Source organism: Pseudonaja textilis, chromosome 3 (genome assembly GCF_049901715.1).
Source record: "Pseudonaja textilis isolate UNSWEBS1 chromosome 3, rPseTex1.2, whole genome shotgun sequence".
In the NCBI taxonomy this organism is placed as follows: domain Eukaryota; kingdom Metazoa; phylum Chordata; class Lepidosauria; order Squamata; family Elapidae; genus Pseudonaja; species Pseudonaja textilis.
In genome coordinates, this window is record NC_141992.1 from 155,534,974 (window position 1) to 155,562,938 (window position 27,965).

Below are 27,965 nucleotides of genomic sequence, written 5' to 3' on the forward strand. Positions count from 1 at the left end.
AATCACTGTAACAAAATTGCAATCCTGAGATCCAAACCACTGGGGGAAAAATAACCAACCACTCTCACTACAGGTTAGTACATTTCAGGCTGTTTTCCTTCTTCTAATCCCACTTATCTTTTATGAATTTTACCGTGTGCCACCACAATTCATTAGAATCAAGTTGCTACTCCCATCTTCACGGACAGCAGGAGTGCAAAGTTTACGTAATCGCAAAATGCACTGAGGTTTTCCTCAGTACAGTTCAGGGGCTTTAAAACCCCTGAAGTCATGTGAAATAGGAGACCTGACCTCGAGACACTATCAACCTGGATGGTCTGGTTGTGAGTTGAAAGGTCAGGCTTGCTCTAGGTAGGTCCTGAGGCTGTTTCAATCTAATAGTAACACTTGATTTGAACAAGATTGTGTTAAAAGCCCAAGTTTCATGAATTCATCTGTAGTATTGGCATGTCTGGAACTTTTCTGAAAAGCTGACACAAAGAAAGCAGTGATCAAGGAACTACAAAAAAGGAGGGTGTAACCAGTAAATAGATAACATAATCAGAGAGAGGAAAGCATTGTTCTTCTGTTTCATCCTGCTTAGATTTTCTTTGCATTGTTTCTTTGCCTCCAATTATTTTCATTGTGGATTTCCTACTTTCCCTTTCTCTCATTAAAATCACCTAATTTTGCATAGAATTACAAATGTTTTGTAGTGGAATTTGTGAACTCGATTAATTGTCATGTGAAAAACTGCATTAACTGCACTTCACAGAACAGAAAATCTTGCATGTTAAGAGATACCATTTCAAAAGTAGATAATCACTTTTGACAATTTTTAAGACAATTTAAAACTAGGATATACAAATTTGGGGAGGTCACATACTTTTTTCTGATTATTTTATGCTAGTTACTTCAGAGATACTTTTCATTGAAGAAAATGATCTATTTCATCAAGTTTTGTTCTTTCTAAGTATTTTCTCTGTGTCAAGTATGAAATCAAGACTCATTAAAAAACAAATATTTTTTAAAAATTATAAGCAACTAAAGAAATTAAATTGCTATCAATCAGCAAGGACCAGATGGTGTTCAGTAGAGAATTCTAAAGGAACTAACAACCAATATAACTGAGCTGCTAACACAAATATGTAATTTATCATTGAAAAGACTCTACTAGCAACCTGGAGAATGGCCAAGGTTATACCCATCTCTTTAAAAGGTGTTAATGATGATCCTGGGAATTAAAGCTAGTAATTCACATTTTGGTATCAAAAGTCTCCTGAGAAAAAAAATAAAAATAAGGGGTGGGGGGAATGCAAGTCCTATATACTTTTAGCTAACCTCTTAAGTTAATGATTCATGAAGTAGTCAACATGCATGAAAATGACTTAATTTTTGAAGCGCTTGTAATAAAGATACATAGACAACAAAAGAATGTAACATAGCCAAACCTCAAACATGCTCTGCAGATTCAGCAACATTACAAATACGTTTTCAACTAAATGTGTACAAGAATGAACTTCCATGAAAGAAAGAAAAAAAACACATCTTCTAGTAAGTTCCATGAAAATCAAAGGAATCAATTCCAAAGATATAAATAAGAAAATGCCAATGCACTAACAGTATAAATATGTGCCTACTATTTTCTTTAAATACTAATCAAACTCCATGTGTCTTTATGATATTGGTTAACACGTATGCTTTTACAAATTAATAACTGAGGCATGAATATTAACTACATGACTTCTGGCTATAAAAGGAATCTTACATTGTACACAGATGGAACAAAGGCATCTATGAATTCTTCCGAAGTATGTTAAGATCATTTTGACCATTTCTCGTATTATATCCTCCAAGTGGAATTTGCCAAGCAACCTGCATTTATATAGAAAAGTGAAGCTTGATGGTCAATTTTGCATCAGAAAATTGTTCTTTGCCTTGGTGATTCGAGGCTTTGTCTCCAGAACCATGTTTAGCTACTATTTTGCAAGATGCTGTACAGGGGTGGGATTCAAATTTTGTAACAACCGGTTCTGTGGGCGTGGTTTAGGTGGTGGGCATGGCTTGGTGGCCATGTTATTGGCTGGGCGTGGCCAACTCAATATCACTCACATCGAGGCACGCATCTCCTCACCTGGCCTGTCATGACTGTGGGGATGCTGCAACAGTTGTGTGAGAAATGGTCATAAGTCACTTTTTTCAGTGCCATTGTAACTTTGGTCATTCCACACAAGCAAAGTACCAGTAAAGGAGGGAAAAAAAACTCCAGAGATGTTCCTGAGACAGAAAGTCTAGTCCTGCCAAGAATGTAATAAGGGTTAACAAAGAGGCAGTTTCTGTAAGCAACACCAAAATATTTCCTTCCTGCTTCCTTACAGGATTAGGCCAGTAATTTCTTCTAACAACCAGTTCTCCCAACTGCTTAGAATGTTAACCGGTTCTAGCGAATAGGTGCGAACTGATAGAATCCCACCCCTGATGGTATAGCATACTATGTTAGTTACTATTGGTGGGCTGCCTGTTATCGCTACTTGCATTTATTGTTTGTCTTGATATGATTATTTCTGTGTGACAGTCTAGTCCCAGACTTATGAGCAATTTTAGAAGAGTATCTTCACCTCTGAAATCTCCCTTGACATCCAGATATCTGTCACTACTAAAGCTAAACAGATCCAAAGCTGCAAACCAGTAAATGCTGCTTCGGAAATTTGTGGGCTTTGCAAGAAGGAAATTGGACCACATATATTTATTTATAAAGTTAATATAATTTAAGAAAACTGAAAAAAAGCAAATGAAATATTGGTAATTTGAAATGTAATCCTCCCCGAATGGTTCCTACTCTGTGAATCATTAGTAAACCTTGATGCTATTACAGGTAGTCAATAATATGGATAGCAAATTAAAAATAAATAACATGGCATTTTTCATAATTTTATGTGATATGGGCATTCTTGACCCAAATCACAAAAATATATTGCAGGAATTAAGAGCAGAGCACTGAAGTCTCATAAAGCCATTTCTCCCTGCTCCCTCACTCACTCACACACACACACACACACACACACACACACACACACACTTATACAAATTCTTTAGCTATCTCTTATCAGGCCATAGACACAATATTGTATTACTCTAACCAAAAGAAAATAGAGTCATAGGGTCATTGTGTTATAAGCCCCCCAAAGTTTTAACTAATTAGTCCGGTTATGTTGAATAAACCCAGTTCATTTGCTTAGTTATGCATTGTATAAACCAGGAAATGAGATACTTTGTCACTCTTTAGATACATTAGATGAGTAGAACCGGTATGCGTATATGATATTCTGTGTTTTACAATGTGCGGAAGACTCATGTCAGAGGAACTGATATCATTTCTGTTCTGATCACAGAACATTCCATCCAAAGAAGAGCTGTGCAGAATTCAAGAAGATAGATTTTTTCAATTTTTGAAAAAGTCTCAAACCCTGAGGGTATAAATTTATTGCATTTAGAGAAGCAGTAAATATAAATAGCAAGATGCTGATACTGTTCGTGTTATAATTCAATTGCAATTTTATTTTAGAGTGGTTATCACTTACCATTTTTGATGGTTATTTAACCATTAAACTAAGTGGTTCTGATAAATAAATGGTTGCTTTAGAAAAACAGAATAGGTAATATCCAGGAAACGAATGATGCCTTGGAATGACTGATTACAGATTTTCTCAGCTTGGTGCCTCCAGATGTACTGGACTCTGGCTACGAATTATGGGAGTTGAAGTGCAACACATCTGGAGAGCACCAGATTGGGAGAAGATGGCATACTGTGTTTCCTCCCGAATTAGACATATATTTCAAATGTTGCCTTGGTCCAGTCTGCATGTGGTTCAGTTAACCAGGAGACCTAGAAGAAAACTCCTTACTTCCACCCAAATAAATCCACTTTTCTCTTTTCATTTTATGTACATATTTATGTATTTGTATCCTGCCTTAATAATTCAAGGTGGTGAACATACCCAACATACCTTCCTTCTCCTATTTTCCCCACAACAATAACAAGTTAGGTTGAGAGAGAGTTACTGGCCTAAGGTCAGTTTAGCTTTTATGGCTAAGGCAAGAATAGAACTCATGGTTCCCACTTTCTAGCCTGGTGCTTTAACTATTAGAATAAACTGGTGCTTTGATGAACATGTTCTGATAAGGGCTTTTCTTTAATCCAGAAAAATTGTTCAGAAATAAATATATTAAGCCCTTTTTCATGAAATCCCCCAGCCAAGATAGTGTATATCACTGTCTTCTGAGGTGATGTTGTCTCCATTGTCTTCTTAGTACTAATCCTACCACTGTATTAGCATCAGTAAGATACTACTTTTTGTAGCTGAGTTTCAATGATTCATCCAGATAGTCCACCTTTCTCCAGAACAGACGAGAACAAAAGTTTATTTTTGTGTACCATTTTTCTCAACTTATTTTTGTAATGTTTCAGACCTGTGAACAACTCGGAATAAGTTCCACTGAAATCAGTTTGTTCTATGGAAGGTTTATTTAGTCCATACCATATATTAATATTGTATTGTGCAGCAATTCAACTCAATTCAGATCATGCTGATGTAGAATATTTTAAACTTACCCTGTCACCAATCCAAGTTGCTTAGTGGAACTGTACTATTAGATGCACTAGAAAGGGCAAAGGAAAAAAAAGAGGAATAAAATAAATCCAGTACTTGTCAGCAAACTTTTTTTTTTCATAAAAAACCTCCATAGGAAATGGAGTACGTTTAATTCAATGCTCAATTAGTTTGGCAAAAATTTCAAACAGTGTGATTGTGTGAATTTGAAATGGAGACTACATATATTCATTGCCTTTGCAATCATAACTTATTTTTATCAATATATTTTATACATGATTGTATGTATGTAAATATACTCTTATGAGCAATACCTACTTCATCACCCTTCAGCTAATTAATTTATCTTATTTTCCATTATTTCCCAATTCTTTCCTTTCACTATATTTACCACTTATTTTGCTTAAAATTATTTTTTTCAATAATTATTTTTATGTACCTCTTCCATATGTTTATTATGTACAAAATGTTATTTTTGTAGCTTTTGGCTTTTTAACTCTAGAAAAAGTTGTGAATAAAATGTTACTGGATATATTTTTCCCTCCTCTCATCCCACGTTGGCATTAATGAGAGTATGTATGAGAGAAGTGAAAAGGAGAAAAAAAGTTAATATATTGTAGAATATCACTAAAAAGTTTGAGAATATAGGCATAGTCAAATTGTGGCAGGAATGTTGTGCAAATTTTTTGAGCTAGCTTTCTAGCATTTTACCCTAATGAGACAAACATCTATGATAATTTATCAGGTCTCATCTCCTTACAATGACCTAGATTTTCTGCAAAGTTTGTCCTGTACAGATAAAAACTGTATGGGTACTATTACATGTTCTTATATTTCCCACATTACCTTTCCCCAAGCAGCCCATGTTTCTCTTTATCAGAGTTCTCCAGAATTTTTATTTATTTTTATTATGTATTTATTATTAAATTTATTTGCTGCACATCTCATATGGGTGCCTTACAACATAACATTAAGATTGAGATGTGTTATCTCCTACTTTCCAAGCTGTGAAAGTCTGACCATGAATAGAGCTGGACAGATTTTCTGTTGTTAATATTACAATTTAAAGAATATAAATCAAAAGTAATTTTTTGCATGTGACAGCCTTTTCAATCTCTATTTTTTTTTTCTCTGAGGGTCTCCAGATGACACAGGTTTATAATAAACTTGGATTAAGAATTTGGGAATATGGATTATGAATTTGACAAAAATGGGTAGCCTTTGAAACCTTAATCCAGGGGTCTTCAAACTTGACAGCTTTTAAGACTTGTGGACTTCAAATCCCAGAATTCCTCCTCCAGTCATGTTAGCTCAGGAATTCTGGGAATTGAAGTCCACAAGTCTTAAACTTGCCAAGTTTGAAGACCCTTGCCTTAATCTATGACTTTGTTCACTTTGTAGAAACATTCTTCTTTGTATGAACCAAATAAAAACCCCAAAATATGTTCCTGATCATCTTTGCAAGTATCCTTCAAACTTTTGCTTTGCTAAGATTTTCACATGGGTGAGAATATTCAATTCTTCCAGTGTTTTGGATAACTTTAAGTATCTGCACAAGAAATGGGTATAAAAACAAAATAAGGGCAATTCTATTCTCAGACTTCAGGGCATAAGCTGATTACCAACTGAGGTTGCAGAGAAGATTCCCTCAGTGACAGACTGTTGCAATTAGGTGCATTATGTGACATTTATACCAGTCCCAAAAGCCTCAGGCACCAACACAATCTGAAACAGAAATATACAAGACACATGGACAACTTGTTCGCTGCAGCATGGCGTTTGTTTTTTAAAGGGCTTTTGTTTTCTACAACTATGTTTTTCTTATGGAGCTGAACTAGTTTCTCCACCTCTTGGAGTCTCACTATAAATATGCTGTGGACAATGATGAGGGAGAGAGGTGGGGGAAATGTGTTCAAGTGCCAAAGGAAGTTGACAGCTCAAAACACAAGACAAGTTCTGTTTCCACTTACCCTCAAGAACTGTTTGTAGCAATAGATCTAACCCCTGAGAATAATAAGTGGTTACATTTTTGTTTCATTTTATCTTGACAATGAATTAGATGCCCTGAATGTCTGCAGGGTTCAAACAAAGCAACAGGCCTTCAATTGAACTGGATATTTTTTTGTAAATATCAGTCAGACAATCACAATAATTGTTGTTAACAGCTTAAAATGCCACTGTCGTAGGTTCTGTGTGAAAGAATTTTCAAAAGTAAACCAAAAATAGCTTTCCCCCCCCTTGTCATTCCCACCTCCCATCTCCAAATCTCTACAGCCGCCTTGCTAAACTGAACAAAGATTTGTCTTTTTAAAAGTCATGAGCTGCCAAAGACGTTTTGAAGGTTGCCATTCGTATTATTAAGGCAAGTCCTAGAGCTGAAAGTGATGCTGTATGCTGAGCAACTAAAACGTTTAGAAAAGCATCCAGTTTGAGGGTTAAACGAAAGCAAAAATTATTACTTTATCCATGTTTTTGAAGAAAATAAAACAGCTTGATGTAAGCCAAATGAATGGAAGCCTGTGACTTGAAAGGAATAGATAGATAGAGGGGAAAAAAAGGTCAGAAGACTAAATTTTCCCTAAGGGAAAAGTCATTCTTTGGAAACATTAACCTCCTTCTAGGTCACTACTGGGAGGGGGTGGGAAGCAGCAGGAAATCCTCCTGCTCCAAGAAGAATGGGTGCATCTTTCACCACCCACTGACCTGGCAATGTTATGGCAGACATAATTGTGTTCACAAATTCCCCTTCAGGCACGCTTGGTTTTAGATTCCTCTTTAAAGAGCCATGATTATCTAGTTATATTGCAATGTGCCATTTATAGTGGATGTTTTCAGGAAGCTGCAACATAATTAAACTACTCTTTGCCTGAAAGTCTGGTATCATCTTCATAATCCAGGGAACAATAAAGGTGTGCTAGTCATACAGTCTTAATGTCTTCAGCAGAAGTAAATTAATAGCCATAGTTTACATTTTTGGAGACGCAGCTATTTTATTAGCTTGTCTATATGGCAGAATGATAATATGGTATTTTATTAGATGGATAAGGCTGAGCTGCCAAGCACTGTTTAAATTGCCACAAGTATGACTAAAGAGACACTCTATACGTTAGTAACACTATAATTCCCCATGGCAATATATTGCCTTCCTGTTTAAGAGAAGGTACTGTAGGACTATCAAACTCAAAAAATTTATTTTGAGTACTGTACCACTGCAGCATCTGAATCTTGTTTTGTTGAGGCAAAGATAAAGTTTAACAATTAAAATTGCTAGTATGTTTTCTACTTATGTTGACTAAAGTTTCCACCCAAGCGCTTAGCTTAAGGTTAGGCTTTAGCGTTGTATAGTGTACCCTGGAGCAGGTGTAGGTCAGCAGTGTCACAATTATTTTGCTTGTGGAAGGGTCCAGATCATCTATGATACTGCCAGATAAGGTTGGAAATCCTCCAGCATAAAACTTTAGGAAGCCCCTGCCAGTCACTGTTGAAAATAATGGACTAGATGGGCCTGACTTGACTTGGTAACTTTGTTCTTGCATCATTCCAAACTATAATGTGCTATGTTTGTCATTGGCTAAGGTGAGATAAAACTCAGCTATTGCTGCAGTATGTGGCTTATGTTAACCAAATTATAATTTATTTAACATTTATAAATCTTGGCTCAGGAAACCAGGGTTGGTGTTTCCCCCCACCCCCAATATATAAATTTTAGGGGTTTTTTTTTAAAAAAATTATATGACACATATTGTTCAACAGAAGAAAATTGAGCAACATTTCTTTCTGCTTCATTATTAATGTACAAATAAAACAGTCTAGGTGGAACACTGATTAAATTAAATTAAACTGAAACAAATAAAGCATTTAAACAGATCAAATCTAAGAGACAGGTTCAGTCCTACTTCTATACATTCGATGCAAACTAAACTTTTATTTTGAAAGGCAGTGAAACAATTGCATGAACCCAAGAGACAACGTGAAGTAGCTAAGATAAAATATAACATAAATACAGTATCTAGAAGAAGAAATATCACTGTTCACAAAACATGATGAGAATTGGATTGTTACTGAACTTAGATTTTTCCAAGGTGATTACCTTTTTACCTATGGTCTCACACTGGGTAAATAACAACTCATCCAAGAAAAACTAGTATATAAATTATGTGCAGTTTGCATATCACAAAAATGAATCACACCTGCTTTTGATACTTTGTATGTTCTTGTAGCATGTATATATGTGTCCATGCACAGACACAACTCACAATTAGGCTAAATGAATTAAATCTGCTGATTATTACTGTCAAAGAGACTTTTCAAAGTCAGAGAACGGAAGCTTTTGACAGATATTCCCCAGGTAGACACTTTTGCCAAATATGCATTTCACGTACTGTGACTTTGGTTACAACTAGTGAACAGCTATTCACTTTATAACTATTACTTGACTACATAAGTTCACGTAACACAAATTTTCTTGGATAAAACAGTTCAACTTGAATAACAAGTTGATTCAATATAGAGAAGAAAGCTCTCACTAAACTACATATTAAATGTGATGAAACATAAAGCAGAAAAAAAATGCTTCTGGCACATCAGACATATCACTAGTATAAATAGCTCTGCTTTTGTGCAAGTTAAATCACAGCAATGGTTTAATATTAATATAAAGTAACATTTTCTAAACTAAGGCAATACTTTCATTTCACATTAGGAACAGAGAGAAAGGTAATATGGGAAGACATTGATTCATAGATCTGGACTTTGATTTGTGTGAATATCTTCAAACAGTTAGTTTGTTATGGATCTTGTAATCATTATTGACATTTTTATAAATGAGCATGGTAATTTTGGGATGCTTGTATTGTAAGCAAGTGATCAGTATTAAATGATAAAAGATCCAAGCCTTTATGTTACAAAAAACTTACCTCCTCTGTAATGGTAAGGTTTTGAAAATTGATATGGCTGCCTGAGATTGTTTTCTGTCAAAATATATAATTTCTTAATATACTTATATCAATAACCTCACAATCCTTCAAGAAAATGACGGGAAAAAAATTTCCTCTTTGATTTGGTTCTTTTTCTAACTGGTTAACTTTGAGGTCACTTTAATTACCATACTCAAAGTATCCACTCTTGACAGACAATGAGATTGTCCTATTTTATCATAGGTAGTGTATAAAGATATAACATATTAAAATGTATAACTTTTAATAATGTAGTCCTAAACACATACAGTTAGGAGTCCTATTGAACTCAGTGAAACATATTTTTAAGTAATTATACACAGCACTATAATGTCTGTCTCACTGATTGTATGATAGAGAAGTAGACATATACTATATGCTTAAGAGTGCAATTCACCCATGACAAGTACTTGATTGTGAATTTATTGGGACTTATTTACAGGTAGGTATATAGTGGATTGCAGTCTGCACTGATGATAATTATTACTGGGAAACAATAATACTTTATTTGACTAGAGGTTTTTTTTATTGTATGCTTGTCTCTTTGCAGACATACAGATAGTCTTCACTTAATAAGTGGCTATTTAATGACTGTTTAATGACTTAAAAAAAACTACTTACAACCTGTCCTCAAAGTTCTGACTTTTGCACATTCCCACAGTCACGTATCAGGCACATGAAAGTCATCTTACATTTATGTTGAATTGCAGCATTGTGTCATCATGAGCATAATTTTTGATTTTTTTTTTGTTGGTTTCTGGCAGATATTAGCAAAATAATGCCCATTGGATATGCTGGATTTGCTTATAGACCACATGGTTTGCTTAATAACTATATTATTCACTTAACAACTATGGTGACTTGCCTTACAACCACCCTAAAAACAATCATAAAATTGAGTCCAGACACATGATAAGTCACTTAATGACTGCAATGACTTATGACCAAAATTGCAGGCTCATTTGTGGTAGTAAGCCAAGGACTACCTCTATGCATAGATCTGTCTCTGTCTCTGTCTCTGTCTCTGTCTCTGTCTCTCTCTCTCTCTCTCTCTCTCTCTCTCTCTCTCTCTCACACACACACACACACACACACATGCACACGCACACACACAACAATATTTATACAGTACTATGGAAAAGTGTTAGACAGTTGTACAAAAATGCTGTAAATTAGGAATATTTTCAGAAATAAAAGTGATGATAGTTTATTTTTCTCAATTAACCAAACAGAAAGTAAATGAACAGAAGAGAAATGCAAATCTAATTGATAAAATAAACTATTCAGATATATTTAATTATATCTTTTTGTTTATGCAAACTTTAAAATATATGTTCTTAATAAAAATTAATTCAATTACTGCATAATTCTAAAAATACTATCAAACCCACAACATGAGCAAAAAAGAAAGAAAATGAAGCATAAATAGATAAATAACCATAAATGAAAACGAAGAATGCCTGCCAAAATGAAACAGCCTTAAGATTCCTCAAAGATGTGTTTGCAATGCTGTGAGGAAATATTATACTCCTTTCTCTGAATGAATGAATCAATGAATCTGATGGAGAGGACTTTGTGCCATTAGAGCTTATATGATAATAAATTGGCTGGTCTTTAAAACGTTACAAGATATTTCCTTATTTTTCTTGTCTTCCCTGAACTAAACAATGGAAGTCAAAGGTAGAACTGGGTGTTGTAAGGATTCTGACACATAACTTAGATGGTTTCTTCCAGCATGTTCATGCAGAGATAAGAGGAAATCCTGCATATCAGTGGCTCCAAGCTGGAACAATAGTTCACCTTCTTGAACCTAACTTCCACGAGCAGCCAAAACCATTGAAAAACAATCATTTCCTCAGAGCCCACCCTCATCACGTTGAAGTAGTTCTGACTGCTGAAGGCCTTTGAGTTGAATCCCTATTGACCATATCCATGAAGTTAAACATCTTAGTGAAATTCATCAAATTTCACAGAGGCTTGGAAGAAGCAAGTCACTCTTTCCGAGGTGGTTTAATGCAGAAGGCCAGAAGTTTCCCATCAAAAAACTTGTTTAGCAAATGTATTGATCTTTTGCCTACAGCATTATTACATATGAAAAAAAACCAACCAAACAAACAAATGAACACATGTTATCTTCTTTCTTCCTAGATGCCCCAACTGGCTCACTGGCTGTTTTAAAGAACCAAGTGTTCCTTTAAAAAAATCAGTGCACACTCAAATATTAGCAAAGACAAACACAGTCTAATATTTGCAAAGGGTTAGTTGTTTGGGCTGGCCTTGAGCACAGAAACTTTCTCTTATGTGTTTCCATTCTTTCATTTGCTTTCTGATCCATAGTAGTAATAGCTTATCAAGAGGACTTGATCTATAAATGGCTTTCAAAGTAGTTCTGGATGGTAGTTTTAGCATACCTTTTCTCACTCCCCGCTACAAAATGGTGTACATCAACAACTGTATCTGTTACTTTACATCCTTACTCAAGAGCCTAAAGTGACTAAAGCCACTATCCAATATCTAAAAAGTGAAGGATACTTTCAAGTCATTTTATGAGCTGGGAAACACTTCTATTTATTCAAGATACTCACACAGATAACCAAGTTTTATTTTCACTGTAATATTTTCAGTTTAATTTAAAGCTCTAACATACAGAGTAGCTAGTCAAGCCCTTTTTTAATCACACATATTTTATATAGGTTTACTTTTTTTTTCAAATGAGAAAATTGGCATTGAAGATTATAATTAAAAAAATTATTCAGCTGTAGAAAGAATAAGACAAAGGTATAAAGAAACAAAAAAAAAATAACACCAACCCACAATCCTCTCATTTATTTCTACTATTTTGCAGATGTGTGGGGCAAGTAGGAGGCTAATATATCTCACTTTAGCAGTACTAATTGTTTGCATTATCACAATAATCAAATGCAACCATATTAATCTCTGTGGTTATTAACTCGATTTTTACACATTAAGATTTAGATTTAATCTCTCAGGACCATCTATTAATGCTTTTAAAGTTGACGGGTTTCAACAGTTTTAAGGGTTCCCCCTCCCCCCACCTTTTTAGCTGCAGGCAGTAAAATTGGAACGTGTGTGGAGTTTTGTATTTTGCATTCCTGTGGGATTCTCGGAGACACTGCTGTCAAGGACCATGAATCATGTTAATACATAGCAACCTCTACAGCTATTAAAATGTCTGCAATAATGTGATTATTTTAAAACGGAAAACTAATATCACATGCATTTCTTAAAAATCAACTCTCCTTTTAAAATCCTGAAGAAGGACTGCAGTGAGAAAAAGGTGTAGAAACTTTGGAAGCAACTGAAAGTTGAAATTTCCTATCTGTCGAAAAGAAGCATAATATATTTTTAGAGAATCCATCTTTATTGATGTCACTGTAAATTTACAAATTATGATATAAAATAAATCCAAACAATGGGGTGATTATGATTTATGAACAATTACACAACTCCATTTTAGGCAGTTTATACTAAGACAAAATCTACTTTGAGACTCTTATAGCAATGAATATATTATATCCAAGAAGTATACAAATATTTATTCATTATAAATATTGCATTACTGTTTATTGATCATGATAATGTCACCCATATTTCCTTTTAAATTCAAAGATAGCTGTGTCGATTTATGAGAAATTAAAATCATAACTAATACTTCTAGTATGACCAATTAGTCCTCCCCAAACTTTAGCAACAGGACTTCATATAATTATATTTTTATATATTTGAAAAGGAATTTCAAGGATGACTTGCAATGGGTATTTATGTAGTACGGGACTGAGATTAGATAAAAGAATACAAGGAATTCAAATTTATTTCCCTTTGGTTATGATGAGGAAATAAGGGGAGGCTAAAAAGACTTCACAATCATTCTAATTTCTTTCTTAAGCGAGAAAACATTGGCATGGTTGTAATGAAGATTTAGCAATAATTATGTATTGTAAAAGCTTGGCCAGGCCATATTTCTTGCTATATTTTATTATGTTTGTCTATTTTAATATAATCTTGGTCTAGATTCATATATAGTATATTTTACTTAATCTCACTGATATAGAAGCAGAATACTAAACATACACTCTAAATATCACAAGATCATAAAATAAGCAAATTGTGGTTATGTCTTAGAGTAGAAACATTTAGACAAGTCATTCTCTATATTGTGTTTTAAAGCTATCCTTATAATATCTTAACAAATATAATATCGATTTCAATTATGAAAATAAATCTTAGAAAAAATTTAAGTAGTTTTAGAGAATATCTGTCTGCCTATCTATGATCTATTTATCTCTCTGTCTATCTATTGCCATGCTACTAACAGACTAACTGCAGGCATCTATACTGGTATCAGCATGCTTTAAAAAAAAAGTTGATGTTTTGGTTAAATGTAGTCAAAGATTATCTCCTGTTATCCCAAAGGTGCTTTTTCAAGAGGCAACTTGACTTTCTGGTTTTTTATTGGAGACATTTCACTTTTCATCCAAGAAGCTTTTTCAGCTCTTCTCTCCTGTTGATTTGACAAGAAAAACTATACATTCAGTATCATTTCAATGTGATGCCTAGGCCACATTGACCAATGATGCTACCTCCCACCAATGAAAACATTTGCATTTATAGAATAGCCTTTGTTTTTGGGAAAAAAGGTCTTGGCAATCTCTAAGCTTCAGCAATCTGAGCCAGTGCCTACTTGGTTTTAGCCTAAAGCTGGTTTTGTAAGAATTTGTATATGGGTTTGACACCAGATTCCAGTCTTATGCACTAGGTCAAAGTATTAAAGGTAGATCTGAGATCAATTGCAAGTATAATTCTGGAATCTTAATTAAATCTTTTGTAGTAAAAAAAAAAAAACCAAGGCTTTATTGGTGATAAAGGGCCTGATGAATTGGTGGGAACAGCACTCAGGGCAACCTAGTTTGCCCATGTTTTAGAGTCTGGCCCTTGGTTTATCACATCCCTCTTTGTGGAATCTGGCAGCAATCTCCTCTCCATTTTTCTCTCTATATTTTCCCTGCAAAACATTTATGAAACATTCTTCCATCTACTTGCGAAGGTGCACCCCATAAACTCAAGCAACAACAAACACAGCCCCCTGGAGCATGCATTGTAGTCAATCCCCTTGGGAAATCTGATAGGCATCCATGGTCAGTTTATTTGAATACCAGCAAACAAGGGGACAGACTGTTTCAGCAGGTGATAAGCACCTGTGCTCCTTCCTTCTCCTGCCTTCTTGGCCTACCCCTGTTATTAGGATCACCCAGCTGCCAATCAAACAGGGTTGGGCAGGAGACCAGAGAATGGAAGACAAGATGGCTGTCTGGGAGCTCTGTGGCCATCGAGAAAGAGGCCAAATAAACAAGCAGAAAACCTAAAAGTCAAAAGTCAAAGACACAAACTAAGGGATAGACTGTCCTGAGGAGAAGAGACAGCCAGTATAGAGGCAGTAGCTGAGAAAACAGAGAAAACAAAGCACTTATTTTCTTCTCTCAAATTGGCATGAGATAAAAGTTCTTGAAGCCATTCACCTAATGATTAGGAGAAATACCAAGAAGCATAATCAGGAACAAACAGGGAGAAAAGATGTAGAAAAAGTAAAGAATTTGACAATGCAAAAATAGAAAGCAAATATTAAAAAAGAAAAAGGACAGATGAACTTTGTAAGTATTGAAGAATCTACAGTTGACGTGAGAGTAGCTGGCATGGAATTTCTGTAGGAAAGGAAGCAATGGAGACCTGATTCCCCTCTCCATTCCCTGGTAAATAGGCAAGTCGTATAAAGAAACTTCTCTGATTAGATCACAATGTCTTTCAGAGTTGCAACTTTTTCAGATTTGCTCCTGCTAGGTGACCAGACTTACCTAAATCACTTCTTTGCAATCTAATCTACACTGTATATCTCCAAATGAGTTTGATCAGAGAGGAAAAAGGCCCAAGCAGGGTCCATGTACCTCCAAATATAGCAGGGACATGCCTAACATGGTGGATGCTCCCTCCCCTCACTTGACCTTTCAAACTTGCCAATGAAGCCAGACTGTTGTGGGGAAAATACTTTAAATGATGAATGAAGCTATTTGGAGATAGAGGCAATTAAATATCTGTAATTGGCATGCAGAAGTACAGAGATCACTCAGTTCCTGTTACAAGAAAGCAAAGGAGCCCTGAATTAAGCAGGGTTATAGATTATATACCCCATGAATTGTTATATTGAAATGATCAAAAAAGCAATGTAAATCATACGGTGTGATCTTTATAGATGGAAGGTAACACCCGATAACAGAGGGTGACTTCACTATGGTCTGACCCAGTGCTTAAAAATTCTACATTTCTGTAAGGTCTCCAAGCCTCATAGAACATTTCCATGAATGCTAGCACCTTCTAACATAAACAGAAGCCTTTAGTATACTCATGTAGTGTCACCTTTCACACTAAGGAAAGTGCAATGTGGTTTCTGTTATCTATATTTTTTCTCTTCAGGGTCATTAGACTGTATTAGTTCTGCTCTGTGTAGTATAAATTTCAGAACTATTAAAAAGGGTAGAATATTATTTGCTTCCCAACAAAGTTGTATAGCACTTTGAAGATTAATGCAAGTATTGTAGCATAAGCTTTCAAGGATCAGAGGTGATACTGTCAAATTACACAATCTACAATATAAATTAATCCCAAAGGTGCTTTTTTTCCTTGAAAATATTTTGCTTCTCATTCAAGAAGAATATAAGTTAATGTATCTCCTCCTTTTCCTATCCTGAGAGTTCAAATATAAAGTCATATACTGCACTTCCCTGCTAAAAGAATCTAGACATAGTAGAATTAAAGTGAGCCCAGATATGTATATCCAAATATTACACACACATGTATGTGTGTATTTGTGTGTGTATATGTGTGTGTATGTGCATGCATTCGCGCACTCTGTTTTTTTTTAAGCTTCTTGTATAAATGCAGCAAAATAAAGCTTGCTCACAAGAGAACAGGGTTGTGAATTTGTGTTCTTCTCTTTTTTTTTATGTTTGAGCTCCATAGTGAATTTAAAGATATGTCATAAATGACACTCCTAAAGTTGGAAAATACCACTGTTATCAGAGACATGGCTTTTGCTTCATTGACATGCTGCAGGCAATAAAATGTTGCAAACCTTACTACAACTGTGTTTTAAGCTAAGAAGTTATCCTTCATAACTATAAATATGCCTGAATGGAGAGTTTAGAGAATGACCTTCCCTCTAGTGTGACAAGTAACATTTGCTGCTATAGATTCTTATTGAAGCCCTTAGCATTTTTTTTATAGCAGAACTAAGTAAGTATTCAGGTGTTAATGTACCTGCCTGGTTATACCTCATCTATTTTTATTTTCATTTCACTTGTTCCTCATAATTCTTTATTGTTTCTTCTTTGCTCCTGTACTTTCCTTTTAGTTTACATTACATACAAATACAAACGGAGCAGAAAGAAAAATAAGGAACAAGAGATGTTAAATGTGAGAATACAATCACTGAGAGTCAGGCAACTTATTCAAGTAATTTATTATTATTATTGGTTAATCTTTAGTGAGATTCACAGCCTTTAGGGCTGGTTGGTAGCTCAACAGCTTGAGTCCTAACCAAGGACCTAGGAACTGTTAAGGTAACGTCGGAGGATATAAGCTATTCCAAGCAGGGTGGTTTTTTTGTAGAATTGGGGTATTCAAGTCTGATAAATTCAAAATTTCCAAATAGCAAGGTAGCCCTTTAGGTATTGCTCCAAGGGCTCCAATTACAATTGGGATAACACACGATTTTTTTTTTCCCAAAGTCACTCAGCTTCAATTTGTAAGTCCTGATAATTTGGGATTTTTTTCTTGCTGCATGTCTGCAATTTGCGCATCACCAGGTATTGCAATGTCAATGAATCAACCCTTTTTCTTTTCAACTATTGTTATGTCAGGTGTGTTGTGGGCAAAGTGCCTGTCAGTCTCAATTCTGAAGACCCACGAGATCTTGACTTTTTCATTCCCCAGAATCTTCTCAACCTAATAGTCCCAGTAGTTGTTACTATACTCAATTCCAAACTTTTGGCACAATTTCCAGTGAATGATTTTATCAACTCAGTTATGGCATTCTAGGTAGTCAGTTTGTGAAATTTTGCTGCACCCACTGATTAAATGGTGAACCGTTTCATCTTTCTCATTACAGAGGTGGCATTTGCTGTTGGGGGTGCCATGCTGAATCTTTGCCTTCATGCAATTTGTGGTTAAGGCTTGTTCTTGAACAGCCAAAATAAAACCTTCAGTTTCTTTTTTTAGTATTTCTGATTTTAGCCAATTCCGTGTAAGCTTTTGGTCAGCTTTGCCTTCAATACTTTTCAGTTATTGTCCATGCATAGCTTTGCTTTTCCAATTTTCAATTCACTTCTCAATTACTTCTTTTTTGTATTATTATTAGTATTATTTTCATTAAACATTAAACTCAGTCAACTCAACATTTAAAAATGTATCACAAATATCATTGACTGGCTGCCAGCAACCAAGTATCTTCTTAAAATGTAGATGTTCCGAGTAGAGCAGGTTTTTGCAGTTTCGCTGGTGTTATTGCAGGAAGCTACAATTTTCTGATGTATTTTGTAAAATTCTTGGACGTGGTACCAAGTGCCCCAATGACAGTGAGTATCACTGTTACATGTTTCATCATAATCGTGTAGTTTCGATGGCCAGGTCACGATATTTCATGTTTTTTTCCAATTCTATCTCTTCAACTCTGACGTCTCCCAGTATAGTGATATCGATAAATTGCACGCTTCAGTTTTCAACAACTGTGATATGTTGTGTTCCAAATGATGATCCATCTGTATTATTATTGTTGTTGTTGTTGTTGTTGTTAACAGTGTGAACTCACAGCTGCCAATTGTTTAGTTAGGCATCATATTCATTGAATTCTTCCCAAGAACCTAGGATGTTGCAATGTATTGGTGTAATATATTTGTGGATCCAAGCAGTATGGCCTTTTGTAATTGACTGGAGGAAATTTTGTCACTGATATTATTTTCTAAGTGCCATCCAAGATTTGTTGGTTTGCTACCCAGTATATCTAAACCAGTAGGCTGGTTTAGGCAATAATCTTTCAATTTTGATTTTCAGATCTTTATACTTGTGATTATAAATGTCCAATTCTTTGTATTTCTGTTCTACTATCTCCTGCTTTTGCCACATAGTTATGCAGATTTCCTTCTTTTCAGCCACAGTTTAAAAAAACTCACCTCAGTGAGAATTCTGCTTGGAAAAGGATCACCTTCAGTTTTTGGCTGATGCCAAGAGCTCAACAGGTACATTCCTTAAGAAAAACCTCTTCCCTATTTTCAACTTTCCTTCTTTTTATATATAAAACTTTTATTGCTTTATCAATTTATAAAATACAAAGAAAAAATAAAAGTAGGAAATTAAGAGAAGAAAAAAGAAAGGGGGAAAGAAAATATGAGCTTTAAGGGAAGAAAGAAAAAGGCGTTGACTTCCGACTCTTTTTACAGAGTAGAAGATAACAACATTACAACATCAACTTTTTACTTTTGCACATTAGTATATAACAGCCATATCTGTAACAATCCTATTTTCACCTTTCCTTCTATAAACATCTTAGCTTTAAGATTCCATTGTACCTTGCATGAACTACAGTGTGATTTTGAAATACTATTCTTGTAGAAGCCCATTAGATGTTTTTCTACTTTCTACACAGAAAAAAACAAATAATTTCCCCTTTCCAATGATTTTTCTTTTGAGCTTTTCACGATTTACTGTTTGAATTCCTGCTAAGGTAGTGACATACAATAGGCATTTGTTCAGCTGCAAAAACTAAATAGTGCCAGATCTTGTTACATTTGGATGGGAGGCCACAAGAAAATCTTAGAATTGTTGGCAGGGTAGTTGAAAAAACATTCTGGAAGAAGAAAATGGACAGAGGCAATGGGGAAAGTCAAAACCATATTGTTGTTAAGAAAGCTAGGAATTGAGACAAAATCCACTTTGTGGTTGTTGTTATTGTTTATTATTATTGATGACATTGCTGTTGGAAAATATTGCTCAAGAAGTAGTAATAGCAGAAAAAAAGAAATGCATATATAAAAAAACCCGACATCTTTAAAGTGGGATCCATGTGATTAAAAGACCCTGGATCTGTAAAACTTGAAAACTGACTCATTTCATTTTTAAAAAAGAATCTAAAGCAGAGATCATGATTTATGAACAGAACATCTGAAGAACAGCTTTTCCTCATATTATCATGCTGTGCTTTGTGCTCCGTCACTAAAAGAAATATGATTGGTACACGTTACAAGAAAGTACCTGTTTGACATCATCTTATGCATCTCCCCCATAAGGAAAGTCAAAATGAGACCTCAGCTGTAATTGTTAAGGTACATTTCATCCATCAAGTTCTTAATTTGCATCAGTTTGTGTAGTTGTGATATGTACGTTCATGTCTTATTCTAATTTTTAGTTAACTTTCTAATTCAACTGAATTAGTATTATTGCAAACTGCCTCAGAAATTTAGTTTAGGGCTAAAATCTAGTATATTTTATAATTATTTCAATATCATTTGAGAATAATGCCATGTCCCTTGAGACAGTGTCTCAAAGACCATAGGATATGTTTTCCTGTGATCAATGTCAGCTCTTTTTGATTTGGAAAAACATCTTTAAATTCTTCCATGAACAGGTTTGCAATGACGGGTGACAATGGTGATCCCATAGGGGCTCCTACAATTTGCTGGTATCTTTGTCCTTTGCATATGAAATATGTGTTATTTTTGATGATTTCAAGAGTTTCTTCTATTTTAAATCATCAAAAATAAATACCAACCAGCTGAACACCTCATGGAACTAGTAGAACACTGCTTAACCAACACATATTTCATATACAAAGGACAAAGATACAAGCAAATTGAAGGAGCCCCTATGGGATTACCACTGCCACCCGTCATTGCAAACCTGCTCATGAAAGAATTCAAATCCAAAGCCATAGCTAATGCCACCCACAAGCCCAAACTATGGTTAAGATACATTTATGACACATTTGTGATTTGGCCCCATGGAAAAGAAAACCTAAACAATTTCCTAATACACCTAAACAACACACACCCCAAAATCAAATTCACCATGGAAACAAACAACTACCATTCCTAGATGTATTAATCTACAAAAAAAAAAAAAAACAGATGGCACACTAGGACACACCATATACCAGAAGAAAACACACACCAACTGCTACCTCAATGCCCAATCCCACCACCACACAGCACAGATAAACTCCATGGCCAAAACACTAATCGCCAGAACCAAACGCCTGGCAGACAAGACACACATAAAGACTGAACTATGCACCCTGATTAAAATACTGACAGCTAACGGCTTCCACAAAAGCAAAATCACCGGCTTGATCCACCAAAACACACTGAGACATAATGGAGACCTAGAACATTAACAGACCTATGGAACAGCTGTCCTGCCCTACATAAGAGGTACTACAGACAAAATCAGTAAGATACTACACTGGCATCACATCAAGACTGCTTTCAAAACAGACAGAAAAATAGCAGCCATCCTAAGAAACCCCAAAGATAAAATTGACCCGGAAAACCAAGGCATATATGAAATCCCCTGTGCATCATGCCCTGCCACATACATTGGACAGACCAATAGATGAATAAGTACCCACCTGGATGAACACAAAAATGCAGTAAAAAGCTGGAACACACTTCCTCACTAGTCCAACACATGAAAGCAACAGATCATAGCATCGACTTCAATGGCACCAAAACCCTAGCCACTATAGAAAACCCCAGCTACAGAATTATCAGAAAAGCCATAGAGATTGAAAAAAGACCTGAAAGCATGAATAGAAGAGATGATTCCACCAGACTGTCAATTATTTGGAAGCCTGCACTCACAAACAAAAAAATATCCACACCACAAGCCAGGCAAACACCTGGGCACAAACAGATCCCCCCTGATACCTCCAGCTCAAACACACCCCAACCAGGCACCCAGATGAAACCTAGCTTCTTAATAAATGATAGCCATCTATTTACTCGGAGCCAAGCCACACTAAAAGCCTCCAATACAGGAAACACAATGTTGCCAGCCAATCAAGACAAAAAAAGTTACAAAATAGACAGAAGATATTAGAAACACCAATAAAGCAGAACACAGCAAACTCCAAGACCAATAAACATAGACCAAGTCTCCCAACCAATCAGGATGAAGGAAAAACCATTATGGTACAGCAGTAGGCTAGCCCCAAATTTAAAACAGAAACGGCTGTGAAAGTCTGACTCACAGACGAACACAATACAGAAGCCTGATGATGGCAGATGAGGTTCTGCCGAACGTTGCTACAACTATAATGACGTGGGAAAATACCCAAACAAAGCTGAATACCATATATATGTAAAGCAGACTATAAATGTTTCATGGATCGTTCACGTCGGGCGACGCCTCCACTGTCTGTGGGAGACAAGGTGTGGTTGTCCACGAAGCATCTCCGGGTTGATCATCCGATTAGGAAGTTGGATCATTGCTTTATTGGTCCCTTCCCTATCGAGGCGGTTATCAATCCTGTGGCTTATCGGCTCACCCTACCGCACTCCATGCGCATTCACCCTGTCTTCCACTGCTCCCTTTTGGTACCTGACCCTCCATCGTGTACTCTCCGTTCTCCTGACGATAGGGGTCCTCCATCTGGGCCCAGCGCTGATCCTGTTGTAGATACGACGGTGGTTGGCATTTACGATTCACGATGGCTGAAGGGACGATTTCAGTACTTCGTAGGGAGGCTGGAAAATGAAACAGAGATTCGTTCCTGGGAGGATGCGTCCAAGGTGCATGCCCCGGACCTTAACCGGCTATATCATGCACAATTCCCATCGAAACCACATGCGGATCGTCAGACTCAGGGGAAGGGCCCTGCGGTGAGGTGAGTGTTGTGACTGGAAGGTTTGAGCCTGCTGTGAGCTTTGAGTCTGATGTATCAGAAGACATAGGGTTGAGTGATGAGGAGGTTTGGCATTGGAATTGGAGCCTGCTCTAATGAGAGATGCAGACGTGAGCCAGGAGGATGAGGGAGTGTCGGAAACACGTTTCTCTCCAGAACCTTCCACTTCAATCATGCCTCAGGTGTCAGTAGCTGATCCACAGAACATACCAGAGTCCTTGAGTGATGACGAATGTTGGGTTGATGCAAGGACTAGATGCAGATTGAGACGTCAAGCACAATTTGAAAAGAAACGTCAAGTCAGAGACTAATTAGGGAGACTGACACGCCCCTTCAAGGAATATAAGGAGGCGTGATAGTTAAAGATCCTTGTCTGGATCAAACTTCGTTAATTACTGCGCAGCTTTGAAGAAGCCTCTGTTCCTGATTTATCTTGCGTTATCTCGGCTTGAAGACAGTTTCTGGGAAAGCTGCCAACGACGATTACAGAGACAAGTTAACTCTGTGGTTTCTGGTATTATTTGTTCGTGTCTATTTCTTTGGGACATTTGGACTCTCACTTGTGGCTACAAGTGAGACAGAGAAGCACAGAGCCGAAGACACAAGCCTGAAGATGATGAATGAGACTTCATCGAAACGTTGCCTAGATACTTCCAATCTTACGTGGGAGAAAACCCAAATAACCAAAGATCCACATACAAATGCCCGTGAGAACCTCAGAAAACACACACACACACACACACACACACACATGAATGTGTATATATAGATATAGATGTATATTCTGTCACAGTTCCTTTCAAATTATGAGATGTAAACATTAAGGATATATCAGCCTTTCAAAGATCAAATACCAGGACTTCCGGTGGCGTTCCGGTCGATGACGGCTATGCGCGGCTCAGATCCGTGCTTACCCTGTTGGAGGGGTCCTTAAAGGACCAGATCCATCTGACCCACCTTGTAGGGGTGGGGGGAAGAGGGGGAGACTGCCAGCTGGGTCGAGGGGAGCCACATCTCCCCTCCCTGGCTTGGTAAACTTCCCTAGAAGTCAGGGAGAAACGGCAGTCTTTAATGGCTGCCCTGAAGACTGGAAGCTGCTGGGACACAAGTTTGCGTTGGAGAGTGAAAGTGGTGAGTGGTGTGTAACTGGATAAAAGACTTTGAAACATTATTTTTGACAACCGCAAAAAACGGAAAGAAAGAGCCCTCGTTTGTAAGAGTGGTAGTGGCGAATGAGAGATAAGAGGAAAATATAAGGTAAAGAAAAACTGGAAATAAAACAGACTAAATTTGGAACAACATACAGAATTGGACATTAATTAGGCATTGGATAAAATGCTAGACTTATTTGGAATTCGTTAAATTTAATGGTAATACTACAGAAAAGTAAATTATAAATATAAGAGTTTTAAGAAGAAAGTGATACATAGCACCACCTAAGGGTTAAAGACTTCCTTCTTTTGTGTTTCTATGGAAAATTACTAGTTGTAACAAGATCCCCAGAAGCTTCAAACGAAGACTCTTGATAAGGACTATAATAGATAAAATTGACTTTTAACAAAATAAAGAATAATTTAATAGACAAAAGAAATGGAAATAATAAGCAAAGAATTGAAGTCAGAGCTTCAATATGTGAGAGATGCTTAAAGAAAAAATGAAATTGGTGGAATTAATGATGAGTAAAGTAATGGCGTTTCAACTTGCAGAAGAACAAAGGGAGGAAAACAACAGCTTTGATGAGCATGAAAAACAAGGATTACTGTCAAGGGATATAAAAGGATGTAAAACATATACATTGACATTAGAGACAATAAATTAAAAAGACAAGACACCCAAGACTAAGAAGAAGAAGAGAATATACAAGAAGAAACTCCAAAAAAGAGAACTGAAAAATGGGGGGAAACATGGTCGACAGGCAGAAGGAAATAAAAATAAAATTAGAAGGAAAAAAGAAGAAAGACTGGGGAAATTTAGAAAAGAGAAACCTAGCCAAAATTATGAGATTTAGAGATAAGGGTTGGGGATCATATAAAGGGGATACTACATGGGAATGTATATTGGTATTTAGTTTTAATATTTGATTGGAATCATTTTAGAATATATACGTAACTGTATATGAAGTGTCTTGTTATGAACTCCCATATTAGAGGATTAAAACAGGGGAATGGAAATGTATGAAAATATATAGATAAATTGTGGATGAGTGGTAAGGAAGAAAAAATATGATTATTAATGATTATAAGAAAAGTGAAATGTATTAAAGCATACAAATTTTGGTAAGTAGAAAAGGGGAAAATATGATTATTAATAACTAGAAGAAAAATGAAGTTGAAATGAGTTATATTAAGAAGCCATTCTAGTGATTTTAGGGGGGATATTTTAAAATATACATGTTTTAAAATATACAGTTGATTATTTAATGTTTATATGTTTAAAGTTGGGGAATTAATTATCAAATTAGATAGATTGATGGGGTATACCACGTGGATCCTAAATATATTGGTTCTTATTTTTACCCTCTTTAGACTGTATATCATATAATTGGCTTAGGGAAAATTAAGGATAATAATGATGTGTAGTATTAAATAAAATGGGTGGTAAGCTGAAAAAGGAAATAATAGGGGATAAAGAACTGGGAATTTATATTTGGATGAAATATTGATATTGAATTAATGGATTGAAATATGAAATGGAAAATTTCTTAAAGATGAGTGAAATGAATAATGATATGTGATGATATTATATAAGATTGGTGGAAATGAAAGTATGATTATATACAAGTGTTATAATCTGGAATCACGTTGCTCACATAAAGAGATGTGTAAAAAATAAAAAAAAACTTTTTGGAAAAAAAAGATTAAATACAAGCATCCAAGATCAATTGTGCTTCTTTTTATCCAGCCACACCCTTCAAACACAAATTTTATAGACAAGATATTCATACTTAGTTTACTATTGTGTTGTATGAACAAAAATTATTATGTCAAAATAGAAATATTTTTCTGTTTTATGCATAAAAATTAGGCTCTTTCCTGGTTTTTGAAGATAAATATAGTTGTGAGTAATAAATGCTCTATGAATGTGTAGTATTATTCCACAATGGATCAGAACTGATGTACAAGAGAACCATGGATAAATGACACATTGTATTTTCTAGGATATCTCAAAAATCTAATCTCCCCAGTCAGAAATTATATTGCCTTCTTCATTTTACTTCTGTAACACGATGAAGGTTTAATTGGCAGTTACCTTACACTGTGATCTCCTAGCTTTTCAAGAATCCTTTTCTTTTCTGAGAACAGTTTTTTGAGGGGAAAAATGAACATTTTCTCAAGGGGATTAATTATTACCTTGACTTGTCTAGTCATATATTTCATATGAACCTTTTGAAATTACTAAATGCATGACAGACATACTGTGCAGTTTTCAAAATCACATCATACTGTTGAGTTTTAAAGCTGTGTCTAACCTCAGTTGGTCATGTGTGGGGACAAGAGAGGTCAGACCTTAGCTTTCCTGCTTCTTGTGCTGAATGACAACATTCAAACGTAAGCAATGCTAGCAATACACACATGTGCACCAGCCCATTCATGCTGCAACTTTATTGTGCTTTCTTGGTAATTATCTTGTGAGGAAGGGTAAATGTGTTGAGGGGGCTCATTGTCACTTAAATATTACTTCTTCAGAAAAAGAGCTCATAATGACTTTTTTTGTTCTCTCTTGCTTACAGAAAGCTTTTTAGAAATTCCATCACCGGTATCATTTACCTTTGCTTGGGAACTATAGCAGACATAATGTGTCACTATATATTACCAGGGTGTCAGTATCAGAGAGCTTGAGTTGGCAGAAGTGCTGAGAATTGTTGTAAGGTACAGGCCCCATTAGATTTTTCTCACTTAAAGAAATGCCCTGGAAAACACTACTATGGGCAGAATTGTCATATCACTAAGATGTCTAGATATTCTATTCACAAGTAAGGGTGATTGTCTCAAAGTTTTTTGATACACCTATTTCTAAGGAGGACAATATGATCAATCTTCCTGTATCCTAATTCTCATTTACTTGTTATCGAAAGCAAAATGGAGCACAGAGACACATTAGACTTGTTTGTCTAATATAATCACCAGACAGTTGAAAAAGTTTAAAATGGCTTTTTGAATTCATTAAATGCCATTAAAATGATCAGAGAATAAGGAAATATTTATATTAATTTAAATTTATTAAACAACTCAACATTTAAACAGTACAGGCACTAATGGGATTAGCAGATAGAGAAGGAATTTCACCCATTCTGCCTCCTTCCATCCTCAATTATTGAGGGGAAAAATAACAGAAATAGGTTTTAATTCGGGGTTTTGGAAATAGTTGACCATTTTGTGTTGAGAGAAATACAACAACAGCTGCATTTTACAAGTTGTTGGTGTTTTTCTGAGATTTTATGTTTCAAAGGTAGCAAATGAAATGTTGACTCTTGTAAGTAGACAGCTTTTCAATTAGGAAATAAAAACTGAAAATCTCAAAGACCTATGTCATAACACAGCTTGATGATGCCAATAAAAGTTTAAAGGAGTCGCCTGTTTTGTGAGATGAGTGGTTATATAAATTTGAAAAATAAATACATACATATATACACACAGATATAGTGGTCACAATAAATGCACTTCCTATTTTCTACTATTCCAGGTGTTTTGAACTATGACTGCATCAAAATGATCCTCAACCAGTGGCCATATTTGTTAAGAATACTGGGAATTAAAGTTCAACTATTTCTGGATGACCACAGCTTACCACCCTTGATCTGCTTAGAAATCATTTCCACACCAGTGATTTATAGTGTTTTCTGGTCATCCAACCATCTTTGTACCACAATAGCTGTAATGCAGGCTTTATAACACTTCAACCATAACTGTATAATGCTATAGAGATTCTATAAATAATTAGTGCAGAAATTACTAATCACTCTTTTTCTACATTCAACCTGTCATAAGGTAAGAGTGAGACAAGAGACTGGGGAAAAGAAAAAATATGTCAGGTTCCAGATGCAGTTTGTAGATACGGAAGTAGTAAATTTTACTCTAAACTCTGAACATATGTGCTGAGCATCACATATAACTTATATTGGTTATATCTTGTAACAACCCAACCATACTGTTTTGCATAAAATTTTCAGATGCTAATTTATATCTTTGTACACACATTACTGTAATTTAACAGAAATACAAGCCAACCTAGGAAAAATATAACCATGAAGTCTGTGCATCTGCTTAGCTTGCTATTCAGGTTCTAAATATTTATGTATTCATTAGATTTATATCCTACTTTTTCTGCAGTAGGAAAAGGCAGTACACATAGTACTCCCTCACTCTTTTCCCCTACAAGAACCAACTCTTTTAGTGTAAGGACTAAAAGATAGTGACTTAACAAAATCAACTAGTGAAACTCCATGGATTTTGGACT

General features: G+C 35.6%; 1 long non-coding RNA gene across 1 annotated transcript in view; it reads left to right on the forward strand.

The window, feature by feature from the left end:
• LOC148126366 (uncharacterized) overlaps positions 1-27,296 on the forward strand; it is a 27,421-nt gene extending 125 nt beyond the window's left edge. Inside the window, exons 1-3 of the long non-coding RNA XR_015742613.1 lie at positions 1-73; positions 18,763-18,849; positions 27,192-27,296. The exon at positions 1-73 is cut by the window's left edge and continues 125 nt beyond it. This is a non-coding gene — a long non-coding RNA (uncharacterized LOC148126366). The remainder of the gene's footprint in view (positions 74-18,762; positions 18,850-27,191) is intronic.
• The last annotated feature ends 669 nt before the right edge of the window (positions 27,297-27,965 follow it).